A 23,964-nucleotide genomic window follows, 5' to 3' on the forward strand; every position below is an offset into this window, starting at 1 on the left:
TAGCTCCGCTCTCTCTCTCTCTCTCTCTCCGCCGCTGTATTTTCGTTCTTATATTCAAATGGGCGCGCGAGTTGCAATTAGCGTGCGAAAGCGAGCTCTGCCCGCGAATTACGATGTCGCTGGAAGCGCGAAACTCCTCTCACACCACCCCGCACGTGTGGATGCGCGTGCGTCTATGCGGCTTTGTGTATGCGGGACGAGTAAAGTAAGGGGTTAGAGCGCGTTTCACGAGGCAGAGGAATCTGTTTTTAATGTTGATAGCGCGCGGCTCGCGACTCGATGCGGTCGTCGTGAAAAAGAGTTTTCAATTTCCAAGTCGATCGAAGGACGCCGCGGAGAGTTGCCTCGGGAGGCAGCAAGGTGCGCGATTATTAGGCATTTATCGTCGTAAATCAATTGCGGCCGGCGCCATCGCTGAGCCGATCAATCAATGACGAGATAATAAACTGCATAAACCGGGACGCCTATCGGGCTGCCCGTGGATTCCTTTTGTACTGGACTGTATCCGCGGGGCACTGTCGTCCGCTAATGCCAAGGTAATTGGCCGCGCGCGCCAGATTTACGAGGCAATAATTGCAGCGTAACACGAAAAAAAATGAGAAACTGCCAGCTGCCGCCCCTCCGGCTCGCGTGCGCGCCTGCCCGATTTTTCGATTACGCACTGTTAAATGGGCTCGCTCCTCGCGGAAATTTTCGAGAGCGCGCGGAGTTCATTAGCTGTATCGCGCTCGCTCTTTCGTTTGATAATGATAAGTTGGCTTTCGTTTTTTTTTTCTTTCCCGTTCGCGAGGCTATCTAAATTAAAAATTGTTGTGTGCGCCGAGGCCGATCTCCGCTATCGACCGATTGATACGTTCCTTCTTCTTATTTCCCGAGGTACCAGTCGCTCGATATTGCGCCAATTAAAGCGATAATTGCATTTGTTATTAATCCCTCGTCTACGACGTGCTTTTGCCTTTGTTTGTCGCGCCAGTCGACGAGACAACGGCATTGTTATTCGCATTCTGCGACGTCTCGGAAAATTAAGCGAATCCATTGCGAAAAGTAATCTCGGCACGCGATAAGAGAAAAAAATCCGGGCAATGTAGACCGAAGTTAATTTGCCGCTGAGCGGTAATGGCGCTCTAAATCAGTCACGCGAGCGACAAATTGTCACCTCTACCTTCGATTCATTAATCGCGGCGGGAGCAGCGGAGTCCGCGCGCTCGCTCAAATTGGAAATTGCGCAAGGTCGAAAGTGAAATCGGCGCGCGAGTTCCGATGCAAGAACGGCCGACAATTCCGTTATGGCAATGCAATCTGCGCGCGGATAGGGACTTGACTTTTTCACGATAAGAGGACAAGCCGAGGAGCAACGCGGTAATCGGACGAATAGACTAGCTTTACGATGAAAATTCACCATGTGTTTATTGCTAATTGATTTTCCTCGACGCGGACTGCTAGCGAATAAACGAAAGAGTCATCAAGTTGACGTTGCGCGTATCGAATGATCAGGAAAGTTAATTACCTAGACACTTGTTTGTTCATTCGACTGTGCGAACGACGATGACATGTTTTTTTTCGGCTTACCTGGAACAAAGAGGAAGAAAAAAAGAGAGTCATTTCGTTTACGAAACTTGGCAATCAGAATATTCAAATTTGAACAATGCAAACTCATCCGTTCGCTATTTATCGTCCGGCACAGTACACTCTTATAGAGCGCGCGAAGCTACTTATCCGATTATAAACGTATCGCAATCGTGGCACGCGAGTCCCGCTCTGCCTGCTGTTTAATGACGATAGCAAATGCTTTTAATCTTTCTCGCCGGAAGGTAAATTCCAATTATCGCAATGAATGCCGCGGACAATGAAGTCGATTAGCGCGAGTGCACCGATGCAGATAGAGAAAAGAGCGCGGAGAGAAACCGAGAGAAAAAGTGGCGCGACGTTCAAATTGGATTAAGGCTCCATTTACATTTTTCGCCATTATTTACCGACACCGCTCTTCTCAGCCTTCGCTCTCGCTCTTGGTCGATCGAGTCCCCATTTCTTTGCGGAATAACTCGTCAGGATTTGAAATGCTTACGCATCGAAGTATACATTTTGAAGCGAACAAACTCGGTCATCGCGGATACACTCCATTGATTCGTCAGGCTTCAAATGTTACTCGGTCGTTTCGCAAATTAATTGCTTTCCTCCCTATCAATACGAGCTTAAGTCGAAAATCGTCTAAACCGCAATGCCGTAATTGGAACCGGCAAAAACAGCCCAGCGACTCTCGCAACCGTTCTTGCTTAATTTCGTAATAATGAAAATCAAATCAATCACCTCTCGCTCATTGCGACAGTTTCCACTGTCGAAAGGGTAAAAACCCGCGCTGTCGTTACACGCACCGTCGCAATTATTCTCCCATTGTAAAAAGCCTTTCCCTCAGCGCTGCGAAACAAATAGAAAGATTAATGCATATAAGCACGTCCTTTCGTCATGCGGGGCAGAAGTTAACGATCGCTCTTGGCTCGGCGACGCACGTACAGCAGCGAGAACGACCCAAAACCCTCGGTGGAAAATTAATCCGACGGCGACGACGACAACGACGATGACGACGAAGAATGAGGTGCACTTCGCAAAATAATAATAATTACGACGAAGAAGGGGAGGGGGAGGATTTTAAAAAGCAGCGGCAAAGGCGCGCGGACGGATTAAAGTGGCGGTGGCGCATTGTCCTTAGGAGTGGCGCACTTTTAATTACCATAAATCTTATCGAAGGGGGCAGCTGATTAATAGGAAAAATAGAGAGTTTAATGAGAATGGACGTCGCGCGCCAGAGAGAATTCATTATCCCGAATATGAGTTGGAAAATCCTTGGTGTTATACGGCAGTGTCCCTTCAGCGGCTAATTGAGTTTCTTGCTCTCGTACGATTTGTCTTTTTTTTATATTTTTTTTTAATCTACCCTCGGCCAGCCACGGAGCGAAAGCACAAGCAAAAACGGAAAGGAAAAAAAGTGGCAATTCGTTATTTTTCGCGAAAACATTGGCGATCAAATCTTAATTAACCTCAACAAACGAGCCGAAGTCGAGACGCTAAAATAAAGAGGGGAAAGAGCGCGCGGAGATAAACGTATAATGAGCTCGGCGAAATAAAGTAAACGCGCAATTTACGGAAAACTAAATGTATAAGCGAGGGCGATCGAAGGAGAGAGCGCGAGAGAGAGGCAGATCGAGGCGAGCCGCGCGCGTAATTTGCAGTTTACGCTAATGCTCGAGATCAGTTATGCGTGTCGAAGCGGCTTTACGCGAGGCGTATTTGCGAGAGGCGGTCGCGCAGCAGGCGAGCTAATGAGCCCGCGGCAATTATATTCGTATTAGGCGGGTCGCGTACGCATGCCCGGCGATCTGGGCCTCGCGCAATTAGGCGCTCGAGAGCGTCGGTTGCCAAGGCCGTCGCGACCGGATCGCGAAATTTATGCGCGCGCTCGCCCGCCCCGGAGCTGTGCCCCGCGTCGCGGGAAAAGAAAGCTCTCCTACGGTCAAGCCAGAGCAAACTTGGTTTGGGCAAGAGCCGCCGGCGGAATATCAAAATCTTGGCGTGACAAAGACGACAAACAATCCCTCCGGTGCACATCCTTGCCGCGCGCATCACGTAAAGAGACAGCGCGCTGGAGAGCCACACGTAGCAGCGACAGCAGCAGCTTGTCTCATAATTTTCTCAAGTCCCGGCAGCGAGCGAGGCGCTCGATAATTAGAATGGCTAGACGTTGCTGCTGCTGCTGCCGCCGCCGCCACCACCGCCGCTGTGCCCTGTTTTAATTGAGTCGCCTCGTCGTCGTCGTCGTCGTCGCTGGCGAAATTGGCCGGCGGACGGGCTTTGAGAGACACGCAGCCACTTGTATTGTGTGTGTATGTGTGTGTACTGCGTGTGTCTGTGCGAGTGCCACGTTAATCGGAAGCACGTGGCGAGAGAGAGAGAGAGAGAGAGAGAGAGAGAGAGAGAGAGAGAGAGAGATAGTCTACTGTTGTGTATGGAGTCATTATAAAGGCTTCCGCTGCGAGACGAGATTGCGGAATAAGATGCTTAATCGACTGTGCGTTTGTACGTGTACACCGACTTCGTTCACCTTACTTGTAATTAATCAATGTTACGCAATGTACAACCAAGGGCCCTTTACTTTGCTGCGGCTTACTGTGCTACGACTACGGATTGGTTGAGACAGAATTAATGACAACTCGAATTCCGAAAAGATAATTTTTATTAAAATTGAGCAGGATATCGTTGACGCTAATCAATGACACTTAAAAGGAACTACGTGCCTTTGCCAAACGATTTGCCAAACTACTACTATCAAATGCATATCACGTCACTGTGTTGATTCTCAATGAGCATGTTTCACAAATGATGCTGTTGAAGCGCAATAACAAATCGCCAGACGTGCAAACAAATTGATGACACTTTTTTGTCGCAGCCGCGTAGAAAACAGGAAAAGAACGAGAGGCGATATATCTCCGAGTAAATAGTTTTTTGATGAACTCGTATAGCGCCGACGAGACACACGTTGAATCATAAAGCGCAAAAACGAAAGGAAAAGAAAACACCAAACAAAAGCTAATATGCAATAAAAAGCGATAGAGAGGAAAAAGCAGTCTCATCAACTATAGGGCAATATAACGGTTATTAACTAGCCATCCATATACACGCAGAGGCTTGCAAGAAAGAAAGAGTGAGAAAGAGAGAAAGAGAGAGAGAGAGAGAGAGAGAGAGAGAGAGAGAGAGAGAGAGAGAGAGAGAGAGAGAGGGAAAGAGAAAGGTGCGAATAATTAACGCTAACGGGAGGAGAAGGCGGGTGGCGCGTGTATTCCGTCGACAAATATTTTTTTAATTAACCCCCTCCACCCCTGATGCCTATACGCGGCGCGTCGTGACTTTTATTTTCTTAAAACGCCCCGTCGTCGTCGCTCATTCTACAAAGGAATATGAATTTTCTCATTTCGCAGCCGCGCGCGTAGTCGCGGCCAAATTTGCATTTAATTGAACGCCAAGAGAGAGAGAGAGGGGGGGGGGGAAGGAGGGAGGGAGGGAGTGAGAGAGAGGACAGGAGCCTACCTCCGGCCGTCGTTCTTTGTTTTTTTCCTCGCGCGCGAACGGCGTGCGTAAAGTTTAATTGTTTCGTGAAGGGGCCACAAGGTGAATGTTGTATCGCGTGTAGTAGTATGTGTAATCGTGGCAGTCGCCACCGGAGAAATTGGGTTAATGCCGCGAGCTTCTTAATTGAAAGCGCGGTGATATTTTTGAGAGTGCGATGCGGTCGGTTTATTTTCGACGCCTGAAGAAGCGGCCGAGAGGCCTTTTGGCAGCTCGAGTCGTATATATATAGTTGTAATGCGATCGAGCGAGTCGTTAATTGAAAGCCGAACGAGGGACGGAACTATCTTTCACCCGACTTTTTAGCTGTCCGCTCCATTTGACGGCTCAATTTCCTCCTTTGATGAATCTCGTGCGGTTAATTCGCAAAAACTCGTTCGACACGACAAAAATGCTTTATGCAGCTCGAAGCTTATAGACGTAAATCGGCAACAAATGCCCTACCCCAATATAAAAAGACATTGCGCGTACGTATCGAATTATATCTTCGTAACACTCTTACTCATAATCGGCCTTATCCTACAGTAAAAAGGCCTTTCGCGCGCAATTAGAGAGAGAGAGAGAGAGAGGGGGCGCTATAAAGCGAAGTGACAAGGCAATATCCGCCTTATTTCGCCGCGCACGCACAAGCAGCGCGATATACAAGAAGGAAAAGAAGCACAAAAGGAGGAAGAAGGAGAAGGAAAGGAGAGAGAGAGAGAGAGAGAGAGAGAGAGAGAGAGAGAGAGAGAGGAAGTGGCGGGCGTCGGTAATTGCGAAATTAGCAAAAACAATTTATCGTTTAATCTCGCTGGTCGGCGCGCCGCGGGCTCTCATCTTAGGAGACGCCCACGCGCACAGCGCGAAAGCCTCTCTCTCTCTCTCTCTCTCTCTCTCTCTCTCTCTCTCTCTTTCTCGGCCTGGCAATAAAAATCTTATAATTACTTTTTACCTCGAGTTCGGGCAAATTTTAATTAAATCTAAGAATTTTCCTTTAACGAGGAATGACCCGAGTTGCCACCCTACACTAGCTCGCCCGAAGCTTTTCCCGTTAGTCGAAAGAACGACGTTGGTAAAACGCGCGAGTCGATACATCGATTTGTCTCCCGATATTAATCCCCGATTGATCCTTCATCGATCCTCTATTAATTGGCTTTCGCAGCTGCTTGCGAATCCATCACTCGCGCCGCTGGCTGTCGCGCAGTTATTCTACCGGGAGGCCGAGCCTAGAGGCACGGACGTCGGTCGGCTCGCGCCCAGAAAGGACGCGTCCGCGCGAGGTCATTATTTCGAGAAATCCCGCGTTTTCTTCACGGCGGCGCGTGGCGAATAGGTGAATTCGCCTCAATTTCGTAACGAGCCGAGAGCGCGATTTACGACGAACGCGATAGAGGGAGAGGGAAAAGCTCGTCGCGGCAATAAGCCGCTAATTTACGCGCGGCGATTTATCAATTCGCACAAACTGCACGCGCGCGCGCGCGCGAGGGGGCTTGATTATTGCGCGCCACCGGAATCCGATCCTTTGCGCCTGTCACCTGATTTCTCTTTATGGCCGCCGTCGCCGCTGTCGGATTTGTTTATCGGCGCCCGTTGCGCCGCTCGCAGCGGCGGCGGCAGCGGCAGCAGCTTCTATATACGCCGCTTGGTGATTAGTGATTTACGGGCTCTCCGCGCTCGCGAGCCTTTTTCTAATGTCTCGCCGCCTAATTAGCGCGTTGTAAATCTCGCTGCCGTGCGCGGCTGATTATAATGCTCGCTGCTCGGGAAGCGGGGAGGCGCTCTCTCGCTGATTTGCACGCAAAATGCTCGAATCGTAAAGTCTAGAATTGGAACGAATGCGAGCTTTGCGTTAATCAACTTGCCGACTTTTCGCAGAAGCCTCAGCCGTAATTTGGCTCAATATCCTAGCATTACGCGGCGCTGCGCAGTCGTCTCGTAAAGCCTTTCTCGAAAGCATGAAAGAGAAATGAGCGAACGACGCAAAGTGTGAATCGACGCGGCGACGTTTATCGATTGTAAAAACTGCCTGCGCGGAGAATTGCGGAGATTGAATAATTCGTACTCTCGTACTACGATAGATAATAAATGTCTTTCCGCGTTCGAGCGGCGAGCGCGCGCGCGCGCCTCCGATATATAGCAGCGCGGTTCATCAAGTAATAAAGCGCCCGCGATTTGCGTCGTTCAGCTTGTAAAGTGGCCGGCGCGCTCCAACTCGATTGTCCGTCATCGTCCGCGCATTCGACCCTTAAATAATGCATCAAAGGGCCCCTTCCCTTTGCCGGCACGCCACGCGACTACTGCCGCAGTGCCAGCAAATTGCCGGGGGAAAAAACAGAGGAGGTAAGTTTTTCCGCGACGGAGCGCGAGGCGCTCGGCCAAATTGCCGTATAAATAATAAACCATGAATGCTCTCGCGGTTCGCTCTCGCGCGGCAGGTGTGAGCGCGGCGGGCTATAGACGGCTGGGCGGGAGGGGGGGGGGATAAGCGATTGCTAGAGGCAATGCTCTAATTAGGTCTAATAAGATGCTGGCCCCGTGGATTAATATCACATCCCGTTATCGCTCGAGCGCGGGTACGTCCAATCAGATGTGCGCGAAAAATCGCGACCAGTAAAACGGTTCGCCGGCTGTCATTTTCGAAAGCTGTTGATTTTCAAAATTCCAGTCGAGTATGATTGTCCTGCGTGTTTTCGCGTGGAAATGGCATCGAGAGAGAAAAGAAGAAGTTTCGCAGCGATGGCTCTCCGATAATTTGTAAAATTCGATTTCACGGTCAGCCCTGAAATGCGCGGTTTCGAGGGGTCGCCCAAAAAGACAAAAAAAAAGTCGATCTATTCTTTCCCTCTCTCTCCCCTGGAAATTATATTTGATTCTAATCTAGCAAATGGGACGGCAGTACTGTCTATTTATTTACACTTGGCCTCATCCTCGCCCCTTTCTCTCTCTTTCCTTGCTCCGCTTCTGTAAGTTGACCCGTTCTTTTTTCGTTGAAAATTCGCTCGCTTGCGCAGAGAAAGAGAGAGAGAGAGAGAGAGAGAGAGAGAGAGAGAGAGAGAGAGAGAGAGAGAGAAGCAGACAGAGAGAGATCGATTTTTATTAGTGGATGCCCATTATCGTGACTACTCTTGGGATACTTTTCCTCTCTGGCTCGCTCGCGCGGCCTTTCATTTAATGAAGTGTATTGGGACAGCCAGGCGAGGATTTATGTGCGCGCTGACCGACATTTCAGAGTAGATAACTCATTGTGTGCATTATACGGAGATTAGGAAGAATACAATTAATACGTCTTTTTATTTTCCGCCTTACGTCGGCTAGCGTGACAATTCATTTGCGAAAGCGCGTCGGGGAATCAATTTCGTTATCTCATGACTTACTAAATTTAATCAATGAAACTTTTAGCTTGGCAAGAGAGAGAGAGAGAGAAAGAGAGAGAGAGAGAGAGAGAAATGTCACGCTCTTAAAAGCTTCCCACCCAAAGAAGACAGATACCGAGAGACGGACGTCCAATCGCGAAAAGGGTCGAGAATTTAACGTCCTCGCAGTACGATGAAACTTTAATATCACTCGCGCGCGCGAGTGAAAGAGATAGAGAGAGAAAGCTGACCGGTCGTCGCTCCCTTTGCAAATGCCAAGCCTCGCGTCCGTGTGTGTATGTGTGTTGAAAAAGAATGCGGCTTTGGGCGGCCGCGAGGGGTACTTGCGCGGATTGCTCTTCGATTATAATTGGTTAGAGTGAGATTTGTGGGCCGCGCGCGAGTGCCGCTGATGGGATTGGCTACATGTAATGGAAATCGATCTTTAATTTATTTAATACCAGCTATTATTTGATCGGTTAGCTGCACTCGTGGAAATTAATCAAACTTGCGCGCGTGGCTTGCGGAAACGCTAACTCGATGATCTGTCGTACCGAAAGGAAAAAAAAATTGAATCCGGGTTGATATACCACAAGGACAGGATAGATTCTATAGAGAGAGAGAGAGAGAGAGAGAGAGAGAGAGAGGTGGGTCGAATTGGATTTTTAATCGGCGAGCACTCGCCGGAAAATAGCCACTTCGAGGCTATATGCGCCGCCGCTGCTGCCGCTGCCACGCGCTTCTATAAATGCCCGACCACTTGTTTTCCACTCCCTCCCCTCTCCGATATATATAACGAAAAACGGAACGCCGCGCGTCGCCAGCACGTGAATCCGTATTTTCGCGCTCGGCCGCCGCTCGCCTTCGGCGCAAGTGGCTAATTTAATGGAAAGTCTGCCGGCGATAAGTGTCCGCTGAGTTATTTGCCGACTTCTCCTCTCCCTCTCTCATTCCTTTTTAGTGAAATTTTAATAGCCGAGAAGTATCTAATGTCGTCCACGCGAGCTCGGCAATACGCATTCCCTTTTTTTGACCGAAAGGACTCGGTGTATCAGTCGATAAATTCGCGGATCAAATTGGCCGGCAGGCAGCTCCTAGGCCTTTTCGCCTCGGCATTGGCATCTTGATACTTTTTCCATTTGCCGAAATTGATATTGCGGCGCGCTCGAGCGCGGAGAAAAAAGTGAGAGAGAGAGAGAGAGAGAGAGAGAGAGCGAACGAGCGAGGGCCGATATTCATTCGAGCCTATAAATTTCTTGCTGTGCGCGCGCGCCTTAGGACTTCGGGGGCGAACATTAATTTATTTTGCCGCCGTCTCCCTCTTCTTTTTCTTTGTCGGCGTGTCTTGTGTCCTGTCGCGCGCGTCTTGGATGACCTCTTTCTCAGTTGGCGGAATTAATGGCTATTACATTTGGAATGATATTGCGTTCGAGATTTTTCTGCTGCTGCTGCTGCTGCTGTTGGTGCTACGCTTTCGTCCCGTGCCAAATTGCGATGGATACGTAGCAAATGACTAAATAACGGTTTCAATCTTAAAATATTTCTGATATATTTAATTCGTCTTCAAAAGTAATATTCATGAAATTTAGCATTGCTTGCCTCAAAGATTAATTTCAGTTGTAATGAAAAGAAAGTTTATTGTTTAAGAGACTGAGTTTATAATTTAATTTGTTCGAATTTCGTAGTGGATATTTGGAGGCTAATAGTTTTCGCGGAAAAAATGAATTTTAGTGCTTGGATTGATTTTCGAAACGTCTACAGCATAAATATTGCTTAATTAGACTGAATTTCACATGAATTTGCGACAAGTTGTTACAACTAACGAACCATTACCAACTATAACTACGGAATTCTAAAAGAAAAGAGCCACTCGACGAGTGTCGCTGTACGATCTCCCACTTGGAATATTTGCATAAAAAGAAGCAGAAAAACCGGAGACGAGCAGTAGATCAAGTGGTTGGCAACCTACACGTCGTCGTATATCGCGCGCGTTGGTGCGCCTCTCGTGCAACTCTCGTCAGGTATATATACACGTCACTTAATTGCATCGTGGCATGCACACGCATCGTAAATTAACACGTCGATATCGCATTGATAATCGGCTTGCACGCGCCCTGGCGCGAATCCCGCTGGTTAGCGTTTTCATTCGGTTTCGTCTTCGGTTTCATTAGGCCGTCACGCTCTCTCTCTCTCTCTCTCTCTCTCTCTCTCTCTCTCTCTCTCTCTCTCTCTTACTCGTCGACACCTCTTTCCTCGCTGCAGCGCCGCCTGAGCTTGATAAATGGGCCTGCGCGAGCTCGTAATATATACGCCCTGCCCTGTGCAACTGCAATTCAGCTTGCCGACTTGTATCTCGCCACTGGCCAAAGTTCGTGCTTCTGTTTTGCAATCCGGCCTACGGCAGCTACGCGTTCGAATGATATTTTCGATGCGGCGAACGTCGCTGACAGTCGGCATTTTTCCGGCGACCAGCTGCCAACAATCTAAATGCATAATTGTGGACATTCGGAGTCTTTTTTTTTTCTTTTTTTCTTTTTTTATTTTTTTTCGGTCCCAGCGACAAATGGAGGACGATGAAAAGCCGTCGATGGAAAATCAGAGCAGAGACACGGGGCTAGAGTCGGTTGCGGTAAAAGCGATTCTGAATTTCGAATGGGCTGCGTGGAAAATTTGAAATTCAGAATACGGGGCCGCGAGCGCCGGCGGATTCGCGCGACTCGGTAAATTCGAGTCCCGAGCCGGAGCGACGCTAATTGTTTAATGATAAGAAGAAAGAAAGGCGGACAGCGGCGAAAGGGCAACGAGGAGAGAGGAATGGAAAATGCTAAGCCTCGAAAATTATCCAGCGTGCACTTGGAAGCCCTGACAGTCGCGAGAGAGAGAGAGAGATATGAAAGCGTAATTTAGAAAGAGCGCCAACTTACACTCAGAGGTCATTACGAATCCATTAAGCGATAGGCTAAATATAAAAGATGAGTAATTACTCGGGAGGGAGGGGATGCTCTGTGTCGAAAAGGGCCTTAGGTTAATTATGCAGAGAGCTTGCGAGCGGGCGCAGAGAAAGCTTTAACGAGTGAGAGAGCGAGTGAATCGGCAAAATTTTCATTCGTCGTCGTCGTCGTCGCTCGGCAGCGCCGTAATTATACCGAGTTTTATCGTTGCGACATCTGCGCGATCGGTAAATAGAAGTTTGATTCATAATTAAAACTTGGTTTTTGGAATTCTATTAGCGTGACAGAGAAGAGAGAGAGAGAGAGAGAGAGAGAGAGAGAGAGAGAGAGAGAGAGACGGCTGAATAAGCCCAATCACCCCGGCGAGCGAGCGGCGCTTATTAAAATTTAATTAAAGCCACGATTCGTCGTATATCCATCCGTGGCTCTGACCACTCGGACGAGATATAAACAAGTACGCGTTAGAAGCTTCTAATGTGATTGGTTTACTACGGGGAAGAAAGAGAGCGAGAGGAGGGCAAGACTTATAGGTGTATGTAAGCGCAAGCGAGCCGGTAAAATGGAATTAGCTTTTCGCAATTTCGCCCAGTCCATCGTTCTAAGTGCTTCAGGCCGAGAGAGAGAGAGAGAGAGCGCGTGCCACTGCACTCTTTATCTTTTCTTCGTCCTTTCTTCTCCGCCGCCGCCGCCGCCGACGCCGTCGCCGCTGCCGGCCACCGCTCTCTTTATTTCGCTTCGCTGTTACTGTATACCCCCGACTACTCTGCTTTTATTTCTGGTAATTAAGAATTTCGTTAATTGGCTGATTTCTGCCGGCCAGGCCGGAAAGTTTTCGTTAATTGGAACTTGAAAAAGCTTTCTTACAACTTTTTCCCTTTTTACTTACTTCGCATTTGCATTGATCAACAGTGGGGCGCGATTGTTTTTTTTTCTTTCTTTTGTTATGACTGCATTCTTCTTTTTATTTCGACTGCACGGCCTCCGAAACAGATTTTTATCGACGCTGATAATAATCCAATATTTAGCTTGGCCGAATGAAATTAGCGCGAGTTTAATCAGTTTTAAATTAAAATCGCACTGAAATTCAAATGAAGCTTCATTTCGAATGAAGTCAGAAAATGAATCTAAGAATGGAATTTAATTTCCTGTTATTGCGTATTGAACATCATCTTTTCCGAGAACGAAGGCTTGATTAAATTTATACGAAAGTTCTGTAAAATTGCAAATTCGATGGAATGTGAATTTGATATGTTATTATAACGTTTTCTTCTGTAAAAATTCATATGTATAAGTGAAGTTGCCATTTCAAGAAATAGTCCGTCTACAATAGGACGCGCGGTCTCGAAAAATTCGCTTGCAAAAGACGTCAAATCGCATCAACTGTCTCGCGAAAGCTCTCTCGGAGAAGCAGGATTTCGTGGCCTCGCCATTGTCTTTTCTCGAGCGCGTTCCCGCGCGCAGAGCTTCGGTAATTGATTATGCATGCCGCGCACACGAATGATATACAGACGCGCGCATACAAAAGCCGCAACGATACTACCGCCGCCGTGGCTATGACATTTTTATTAAAGATCCCTTCTACCCTGTCCAGCCCAAGCTCGCGCGCGACGTGATGAATGGATCGATGCAATTTTGCCCGAGTGCCCGGGCTATTTTCCAAATTGACGGCTTTTCAGTACGTCGCCACGCGAGTGCAGCCGTTGTTGCTCTGATTAATCGTTTTCCCGATTTTCAACATTTTTTACCATCTCATTTTCCAATTTCGACAATTCATCTAATTAACCGTGAATTACCTTAAGTACAATGGTCGTTCGATCGCTTTCCCTCTATTCATCTTCTTCCCGAGTACTTTTTTTTTCACGAATTTCATATCGAGCAAATCATCGCTGTTGAGTGAAAAAAGCTTCACGGTTAAAGTGAGAATCGTCAGAATTTTTTTTAAAAAATTAACGTTCAACAGGGTTCTTCAAAGTAATCTCGCACCACCGATTTTAAAAAGCTCTGTATCCGCGATTCCGCAGTAAACGAGCCACTCGCAAGCAATCAACGGCTATATCCCCAAAAGACAATAAACCGCACAAGTATCTTTGCCGTTTTTGTGCTCCTTGCAGAGGTCGGCTCGTCTATCAATTTTCGCCTGGCTCAGCAGCAGCAGCAGCAGCAGCAGCAACGCGCCCTTGGTTTTCATTCAGGCGGACCACAAAGGCGCAAAAGTGGCGTTTTCATTTTGAGGTGGGTTACGTGCGAGGAATACGCCGAGGAAACGAGCGTCGAGGCTCTCGCTCGCTCGATCGCTCAATCAATCGGCACTTCAAGCTTCGGCGCCTCAATTTGCACAAATTACTCGCGTGCGAGGGCAGTATACGTTTGCGCGCGCGCGCACGAGCCAGCGAATGAAGAAAAAAGAACATACCTTTTTCCTCCTGCTTCGTTCAGAGTTGCCAACTCGAAATTGTTTTCGTAATTAAGCAAGCAGCTTCGGGAATTGATTGCCATTTTTCCCTCGAAAAAAGAGGTACGGTGGGTTATATTGTATACATATCGCGAGCCCAAGAGAAAAGAATCAAACGAAGGGGGGGGGGGGAGATAAATAAACTGTCGGAGCGAAATAGGAAAATGGAAAACAATAAATAACCAGGCAGAAGTTTTAAAAGGAGTGCTTGCGCGCGCGCGAAAGTGGGGGAAGGGGAGTTACGTGATATTTGATTAAAATTGCGCCGCTGCCGGCTGCCCTCGGAGTAGAGGTGAAGCGCTTCATTGTGCGAGCGATCGAATAATAATTCAATGCGCTTTGTAAACGCGGGAGATTGAAAGTGTATACATAATTAAGATTTGAATTGGATCGCTCGCTCACGGTTCATAATTAATTAAAGCCATTCCGGACATTTTGTTAATTAGCACTGCTCGGCACGCGCGCGCCCGTGAGAGAGAGAGAGAGAGAGAGAGAGCAAAATATCCACAAAGAGAGATGTACCATGTACCGCGTTGCCGCCGCTGCTGAGCAAATTAAAATTGATTAATAATGCGGCTAATTGGTTGTTGCTCATTTTATTCATTTTTTTTTTTATAAAAAGCAACCTTGCTGCTGCATAACCCTCTAATTAAATACCTCGAATAACATGCAGCACAATTATTCGCTGTAATTACGGAAAATGTTTGGCATTTTCACATCAAATCAAACGCGCCAAACAACGCGACCCGCCATCACTGTTTGAATCGTTCGCGAGCGTATTATTATCCGGTCGTATAATTGATTGCAAGGCACAGTCGTATTGTTAATCTACAATACGCAACGATCAAAACAGACGTCGGTACTTGTTTAAAGTTTTGCCGCGAGCAATTCAATCAGCGGCCAGTTCTCTTTGGCAACATCCCATCGAAAAGTTGCCTCGCAGGTATGTGTAGCGTCGGAACGAGATGGGTAGGAAGCACTCGGATCGTCGCGAATCTGACTATCGATCTTGAGGCGCGCGCGCGAGAGAGAGAGAGAGAAGGGGGAGAGGAGCAGATTCGCCGCTCGGGCTCGCGTTATTACAGGGGAGGAGGTAAGCCGCTAGAGGTAAATAGGACTCCTGGCCGTTCTGCCGTAAAATTGTATGTGAAATTGTGCCATGCGTCTTCGGCGGCGGCTACGTCGCCGGCACTGGAGAAGAGAAGACTCGGATTGAATCGTGCCGGTAACGACACTGATTTTATTGCTTGTTTCGACCTCCTCCCTCGGCTACTATATACCGATCTCTCTCTCTCTCTCTCGCTCTCGCGCGCGCGTATTTTACGGATCGACGGCCGCGAGTTTAATTTAATGCTATCGCTCGCTCGCGCCACCCAGACAAACACGCGGAAGCGATGTATTTTTCTTTGTTTTTTCTCCGAGGCCTCGGCGCAAAAATAGCGCCGCCTGTCCCGCGTACCGCCGGCGTCGCGATCGAGCTGTCGGCCTAGACGCCGCTCGCGCTCTGATTACGTTCTAATTGCGCCGCTGGAGGGGGCGAGGCGAGCGGCTCTTGCCAAATCAATGCAATCACTCAATCACGTAAATTACACTCCCAAACAAAATAATCCGGGCGGCGGCACTCTCGCGCAGGAATCAGCGTCATTGTCGCGCGCGAAAATTAACAGGCTCCATTAACGCGGCTGTACAGACGCCCGGCCGAGAAATATAATCAGCGCGCGCAAAATTTAATCCGAGGAGGGGATCAGCCGGCGGGCGGGAGAAAAAAACCATTAGATAAACAATCGGACGCAGGCCGGTTCGTTATACTCGCGCTCGATCATTTGCAATAATTAATGGTGAATTTGCTCGTTAAACGCTTGTTTGCGTTTATTAACGAGCCTGCTGCGACTAAAGCCAGAAAAATCAATGGATTCGCCTGATTACAGACGCCACGCCGCTACTCCTATCTACTATCTCTGATTATTATTTTCGCTCGTTAGCTACGTACCCTTCCATTCGCACATTTTTCCTTTCTACTTTCGTTCGCTCGCTGGTAATTGACAGATTAGAATTTGACTGCTGATTGGTTGTCGGTTGGCCTTTTCAGCCCGATAAAGCGATGTTTCATTGTTTCTCAAGCTTGATTCGCTCCAATTTCAATCAAAATTTCTGGTTGTCAAGCAGCATTGTCGGAATGTGTTTTTTTCCCAATTATGTTGTAAAGTTACAATGTAGCTAAAATAGCCTTATTAACCAAGCCAACCGCTCCGACATTTCTAATTTAAAATGTCGATACATTGACGAATCGCCTTTTAAAATTAGACCAAATGATCCATCGAGCCTTGAATGCAGCGTTACTTTGGAAAACCAGTTCCAATTACTCGAAACCGCTCGGCATTCCAGCAACAGCGGAAAGCCAAAACGAAAAGAAGACGACTTAATAAACGTTATGGATGTTATACCGGGATATAATGAGATCGGTTATCCGCCGAGTCTTTCGTCACAAACGAGCTGTACTAATTAATCCATTAAATTATTCAGAGAGACAGAGAGGGGCAGCTGCTCGCTCGCCGCGCGAGTACGCAGTTATAAATATCGATGAATCGATTACGGGGGCGTGAATCCCTCGCGCGTTATTGAAAGAGAGAGAGAGAGAGAGAGCGAGAGCGAGACGCGGATACCGGATTAATAGAATTCGCAATGCAACACACACGCGCGCGCATAGGATCGATAAACCACTCTCTCCTCACTTAAAACGATGTCTTGTGCAATTGATAACGTAATTACTCGGTGCAGTGTGCGCGTGGACGGCCGGAAATGACAGTCGTCGGCTGCTTTAATTGATCGTCGGATTTCTTGCGTTTTTCATTTTCCAGATCGAGGATTTATGGCCGCTCGTCGTGTTTGGCTGCTGATAAGTCTTCATCGCTCTAGCTTGCGTTCATTTTTTTTTTCCTTTCCTTCTTATATTTCTTGCATTTTCTCGCATTTTTTGCGCTCGTATCTCGACAGAAATATTTTATTTCTGCACTGGCCGTCATCTCTCTCCGTATAAAGATCGAAGCTTAATGGTTAACGGACAGGCGAATAAAGAAGCAATGGTTATCTTATACAAAAGCTCGATTAATTGCGTACACCCGCATCGGGCATCAAAACCGTCGTACAATAGCCTGGGCACACCGTGTACGCAGGCGTATCCTGGCAGTTTCGCGTCGATCGACATATACACACACAGTGAGAGAGAGAGAGAGAGCAATACAAGCGAACCCTTGGTGCAATAATTAATTTGGGCTGTGCGCGGGCGGGCGAGGGAGGCAAGAATTTAATAAGCGCGGGTGGGCATAGGTGGGGAATCGGTTATCGCGAGCGACGGCGTCGGCGGCGGCGGCGGCAGTTTAAACTGGGCCATTCGCGCTCGAAGCTCGGGCTATCGGTTTTGACTGGCGTTTTGCTCGCGCAGGGGAGGCAAAAGCGCGCACGCGTCCATAATTTGTATTCAATGATTTACCGGGGCTAATCGCCGAGAATGCAGCGTGAGAGAGGCGAAAGGGGAAGTAGTAATATCGCATCGCGCTCGCTGTGTGTCTGTGTGTGTGTGTGTGTGTGTGCAGTGCGCAGCAAGTAGCGGCGTCGGGGCGCTATACTTTAGTTTGCAATTTAAACTTTACTTCCTCTGGAATTGATTAGCTTTTAGTAATTAAGCAAGCGGCAAGCCTTCTCCCCCCCCCCCTCTCGAGTTCCCCGCTCACTCGCTCGCTTTACTTGCCCTCCCTTCTTTTGTATATACACGAGACATTCTGCGTTTTACGGGGCTCGCGTGCGCGCAGCTACTCCCCTACTCGCCAGTTTTACTTTGATTAAGAGTACGAATTTTTAATTGACTGTGCTACTGCTGCTCGCGCGAGCGTTCTTTTTCTCCTTCTTTCTCTTTCCGCCCGGGTCCTGCTAACCCCTCTCCCCCAACGCTCCTGAAAACTCGCTTTTTGTTGGGAAATGAGTTTCCGATTGACTGGTGTAACTTTTAAAAGCAATTATCCACGTTGCTGGATATGATACTCCGCTTACTTGCTTACTTTCTTTCTCTGCGGGTCGAATTTCCGATCGAGCTGTTTGCCATTTGCTTGAAATGGCGGTGCTTCTTACGCGCGAGTTATGCAAAAAAAAAAAAAATCATCCGCGGTCGAGATTAGATCGGAAAGCTCCACGCGCGCCCGCGCGCGATACAAGGCTCTCGGGCGCCGTCGGGTGCTCTGCTCTCTTCCACGCGGCGATTTTAATCAACGTTACTCCCGCGCCTCCGCCGCCGTCTCAAAGAAAATCAGCGAGTCAATTACGAAGAAGAACGAAACGAGCGGCGAAAGGGAAAGAGCGCGAGGCGGAGGTCTTTGGTCTACGTCATCTAATCTCCGAAATGATTTTCCAAGGCGAAACCCATCCTAAGCTAAAGCCAAATCAAACGCTGTCGCCGGCGAGAGAGAGACGAAAGAGGGGGGGGGGGGGTAGAAGCTCTCGCAGTGCGAAGCAATTTCGGCATGGAATGCGTTTCCCTCGATAGCTGCCCGGCCGGGACAGGCCCAAGCAATTTCAAGTTCCATTATGTGCGCGCACCCCCCTCGCGCTCTCTCTCTCTCTCTCTCTCTCTCTCGCCCGCGAGTAGTGAGAGATGCGAGTAACCTCCCCGCTCACCCCCTTTTGCAAACGCTTTTGCCTTCAAGAGCGTACACGCGGATTTTATAACCCCCACCCCCCTCTCTCGCTCTCTCTCGTGAGCGAGCCAGGCACCAAGTTTTGGATTTGGAAGCTGTTGCTGCTGCTGGTTTAACTGTTTTGATTTTTCATGGAATTTTAATCTGCAGACTCGTTCTCCTTTTTTTCGTTCTTTTGTTCTTCGATTTTAAGCAGTCATTTGGCTTTGACTTTGTACCTGCTGCGCTGCTCTAGTGTACAATTGAATTTCTTTGAACGATGCTGCATCAATATATTCGCAGTTGAAATAATAATCGTTTTTATAAAAAAACACACTCGCTTATCAGATTTTTCCAGCTGAGCGAATCTCACCTGGTCGCAAGTGAATAGGGGGTGCGGACAATGTGACACGAACATTATACTAATATAACACAATTGATTTCCCATAATGCTTTTGATTGCCAGCCATAAATCCCATATCGAAATCCGACGACGAGAAGAAAGAACAAAAAAAAAACAAAAGAAAAAAAAAAGGAAGGAAAGAAAGAACGAGCGAAGTCGACACCTCGGGGCAGCAGATTGCAAACGCGAGAATTCATTACCCGCGCCGTCGAAAAATAGAGTACACACACGTGTACGCACACACGGACGGCCTAAAGCGATAAGGTTCGGCGAGCCGATATATCGAGGAGGGAGCTGTAACGCGCGTGGCCCCGCGACGAATTTAAAAACGCAATTTACGGACAATGCCCGGCCTTATAAACCCTTGCTCTCTCTCTCTCTCTGTCGAAAGGAGGGGAAAAAAGTTTTTCAATTAATTTTCGAATAGAAAGAGAGGGAGAGAAGGAAAAAATGGCCGATCGCCGAGGACGGAAAAAAGACTGCTCAGGTCTTAGCCTCGGCCGTTCTAACGAGCTACGTACAGCGCGCAGCCCCTTACACTCGAGGCCGTAAAATGTTGTTTTTTAATTTAGGTGGCGCGGACTTAATATACGGCTTTAATTTCGGGTTTTCATTTAGCGCCGGCGGCGAGAGCCTCGCTTGGTTGTTCTCTCGGCGGCGCGCGCCGCGAGAAGCAGCAGCTACACGCCGAAGCCAAGGTCGGATGTTGATATGCCGAGGTGGTATACAATGCGTTTAGAGTGTTTGCGCGCCGCGTCGTCGAGATCGATCGAGCTTCCCGCAAATGATTTCGCGTCGCGATCGCGTGGTCTCCGAAAGGCGTACGAGCGAGTCGTCGTCGTATCGGAGCAATCGGCTTTGAAAAGTTTCCCGTCCAAAATTTCCATTAGCGCGATCAGCTAAAACCAAAAGCTCTCTCCGAGCGAGCGAGAGAGAAAAAATCCAAAAGCAATCGCGATTCAATTAAAAGCAGCCTCCCCTTCGCCGCGCGCGCTCTTTCTCTCTCGTCGGCGCCAAAACAATCAACGCACCTCAAACAGAGCGAGCGAGAGTGAGATTGAGCAATCGTCCGGGGCGTCTAACTAACGAAAAAGCGAGCGAGCGAGAGAGAGAGAGAGAGAGATGGAGGGTAGGAAACGAAGGAGGCGAGCCACTTCCGGCCGCGAAGATTGACTTCCGAGCCAAAGCTTGACGGGCGACCCTATCACAGCCGAGCGAGAGAAGCAATCGAACGCCCCGACCGACTCAACCGCCCCTACTCTCCCGGCTTTTTGGCAGCTACTTCCAACTACGCTTATACGCTTCGATCTCCATGTCGAGCCGCTGCTGCCGCTACCTCTTCTATGTACTTCCGAACGCGGGCGCTTATATTGCAGGCATTGGATCATTTCGGCTGTGTATGCCCCTGCCTATCGCTCAAAATGAGAACCGCCTGCCCTGCCATTCCGATAATCCTCACATTCGATTTTCGCTCGACTTTTTTTTTTCTCCTTCTTTCTCGGCGAAAAGTAAGGCTTTACCATTGTTCGATCGTGCTTTATGAGCCGCATCGCGAGCTTTTGTCCCACGAGTGGTTACCGCTGACATGGAAAGCGCTCTTGCTTTCTTCTCATAATTAGCCAAAGGGTGCAATAATGAATCGACTCGCGCAATAATGACTGGGATAATACAGAACGCCGTGACGTATCGCGGCACAACGTACGCAAATACATAGTGCGCGTGGCTACTTTAGCGAGCCTCCTCGGGATCGGCTCATAAATAGCCCGTATCGGGCATTTTCCTTCGCGCGCAGTGAGCGCTCCCCCCCCCCCCCCCCCCCAACTCGTTGTCACGGTCCGTTCATTAAAATTTTTCGCCGCGGCGAAAAATCGGGCGTGACTCGCCCGCGTGTATACAGCCAGGCGAGGAAAGTATCCGTAACGTGCCATTAATTCTAACTTTTTTAATAAAAAGCACACAGCCGCAATTAAAGGTCGGCTCGAAAAAGGAAAAGAAAGTAAAAAAACCAAACAGAAAAACAGAAAAGAAAAATTCAAAAGTGTACTAATTGGGTTGCCGCGCGAAACGGTTAATTGGCAAAAATCGATCGATCGAGGGGCAATTAGGCAATACGCTTTTCGATAATATACGCACACAAAAGTCCCTCGCTGCGTGTACACGTAAGAAAAACTAATTGGTGAGAGAGAGAGAAGGCAATTAGCAGGTGTCAACCTTGGGGACCCATCGCTCATTAACCATTTCTGCCGACGACGACGCGACGCAGCGAAATCGATCTTTCATATTGCAAAGAGAGAGAAAAAAAAAAACGCAGCGGCAGCACCTTAGGCGAGCCAATTACAACGGTCATCGCTCGCGCCGGCAATTAAGGCGCTCCCAATTATTGCCGAGCACTCGCACATGCACCTACCTACGCACGCACAGCGTATGCATGTACGTGCGCGCTCCGGATAATTGTCTCGAGCGCTGCCGCTCCGCTCGTGGGTGTTTACGCATTGCGTTTGCCTCTCCCCGTGAGTGTACGCGCGCGCGCCCGCGTGTATATCTCCGCGCTTAAATATTTGCGTGCGCATATGCACGCTCGCGGGTTGATCGAAGAAGCGCGCGAATTTGGATAGCCCCGGCTCGCGAGACTGCCCAACCGATACCCGATCATGGTCGTTGACGACGGTTCGGTTCTCGGGCGCGAGATTAATTTGCCGTGAGAATCGCCGGCGCGCACTCCTGGAATTGACGTCTACGGGGATCGCGCAATTGCCAATCCTTATGAAACATTAATACTTTCTACGTAGTCTACTCGCCGACGCGCTGCGACAATTTGCATTGCCAAGTACTTAAGCGGAATCATTAAGTGGATAACAACGAAAAGCAGCAGTGCGCTGCGCACGGCAGTTCTCCCTCTCCGCCCACCGAATCCCCCATACCCCCCCCCCCCCAACCCGCCGCCGCTCGCACGCGCGTTAATTATACGCACGCGTTTGCAGCATTTCAATTCGTTAGTATACTCGCGCGCCGGTAATTACGAGTTCTCATGATTCTCGCGTTATGACGAGCAAACGAGGAAAGAAATATTAATCTGCGCGCATTAGCGCGCCGTAAAAAAAACAAGAGAAGAGGCATCGCCGTCGTCGTCGTCTCGCGTGGGCCGAGAGAGGTAAGTGGCCTCTGTTATAGCTTGGAAGTTAACTCGCGCGCTGCACGGATGCGATTTATCACCGTCGCCTCCCCCCCCCCCTTCTCCTACTGGCGATGGATTTTTTCTTCCGAATTTCTGCGTCTAACGCGCCGAATTTTCGTTTCGTCGCGGCAACGTAGGATGAATCTTCGCCGCGCGCCACTGACGCAAATGGAAAATCGCTCGGCGCTCGTTATTGACTTGTGCTCCGATTTGGAACGTCGAAAGAGCGCGAGATAAGCAGCTGCAATCCAAGTGCGCGCGAAAATCTCAATCGACGCGACTGACGAGCTGACGAAAGCAAAAAAACACGGGCAATTTTCGATGAGATAATAGGGGGTTTAGGAGCAGTGTCACGCGTCAAGCGCGACTTTTTATTTTATCGCGCTGAATACAATGGACTCAACGCGAGAGCAGCTTTTATCTGCTCGCTATTATTTACAGGCGAGCGCAATTAAGAGATTGTGCATTTCTGTTTGTTTTCGGAGTGCATCGCCGGCCGAATTACGTCGATATTCGTGCGTCTTTGGCGAGCTTAATCGGCGCGTTTTTTTTTCAGCAGCGACGTCACACTTACAATGCTGATTAAGAAGCCGGGAGAGAGAGAACAAAAAAAAACGGCACCGCTGTGTCGGTGTGCGCGCGCGCGTGCGGCGCGCAATCGCGATCGTGCATAGTTGATCGCGCACGCGACTCCTCATTTCCGGATAAAAGAGTCTCGCTCTCGAACAATAAATACATAATCGGCTTGCAGCGCGCACGTAGCGGCGGGGACGCTTGATTAAATTCCAGGATTTTTTCGTTTCCGACGGCAGGGGAAGAGGGCAAGTGGTGGAGAACACCGAATTCCAATCGATCCGCGCTGAATAATTAACCCGCGGCAATTTGCAACCGCTCGTAGTCGGCGGCGAGTCAATGTCGCGGAAAATTGAATCGTAAAGCGCAACTCACCGGTATCAACGCGGCTGCTGTGCTTCTCTGCCACTTCTTCTATCTTTTTTCCCGCCAAAAGAGGAGGTAGGAGAGGAGAGAGAGAGAGAGAGAGAGAGAGAGAGAGAGAGAGCGGCGAGAAAAACTTGCGGCGCTCGATTCGAAAAAACAATCGGCCACTTGTTCTTTACGCTTCACAATTGCACGACGGTTTGACAGCCGCAGGAACGAAAGTCGTTCGAAACGCACTTTTTTCCAAGTCACAGCACTCGCGAATTACACTGCACTGCAACAGCACATTGGTAAGACAGAGAGAGAGAGAAAGAGAACGAGAGAATGAGAGAGAGAGAGAGAGAATGAAAGAGTACAAGAAGAAGCTGAAGTTGCGGACGCGCCGACAGTCCGACACGGAGTGAGCCGGCGGCGGCGCGAGACCTGACGTCAGTCGGGCGCCTGCGCACATCGCGCCGCGCGAGGACGTCGAGCTGGCCGAGAGAGGGAAAGCGCGCGAGGAGAGTGCCACCGTATAGCCGACTGATTTTTCGCACCGGTGCGGCGTTGGCTGTCTCGCCGAGCTTGCATGCAAATATAATCAGACCTAATGCCCCCCCCCCCCCGCCCTCGTCGGCCGCAGACCTAATTGCGCGACAGGCGCGCACGCGGAATCGAGCGCGCTACTGCGCCGCATAGCTTTGACATTGAACGAGGACTCGATCGCAAGAAGAGGACTACCTTCGGCCGCCTGTCTTTCTCGCTCCGCGGGGCCGCGTCAGTTTTTGTCGGTCGCTCGCGGAATCCGGTCCCCCATCCGTAATTATTGATCGGGCGCGCGCTTTCGCGAGAAACCCTGAGCTCCGCGCGCCGAATGAAGACGCCAATTAAACACTTATATGGCCGTGCTTTAGCAGCGGAATGACTTTGAGCGAACGCGATATACCT

The 23,964-nt window shown here is 49.1% G+C and overlaps 1 protein-coding gene across 1 annotated transcript in view; it reads right to left on the minus strand.

Moving 5' to 3' along the window:
- LOC131673434 (LIM/homeobox protein Lhx9-like) overlaps nt 1-23,416 on the minus strand; it is a 71,872-nt gene extending 48,456 nt beyond the window's left edge. The window contains exon 1 of the mRNA XM_058951437.1: nt 23,047-23,416. The gene's annotated coding sequence lies outside the window, so the exon portion shown is untranslated. The remainder of the gene's footprint in view (nt 1-23,046) is intronic.
- Nucleotides 23,417-23,964: the final 548 nt, after the last annotated feature.

Source organism: Phymastichus coffea, unplaced genomic scaffold (assembly GCF_024137745.1).
Source record: "Phymastichus coffea isolate CEN01 unplaced genomic scaffold, Cenicafe_Pcof_1.1 PCOF00177, whole genome shotgun sequence".
In the NCBI taxonomy this organism is placed as follows: domain Eukaryota; kingdom Metazoa; phylum Arthropoda; class Insecta; order Hymenoptera; family Eulophidae; genus Phymastichus; species Phymastichus coffea.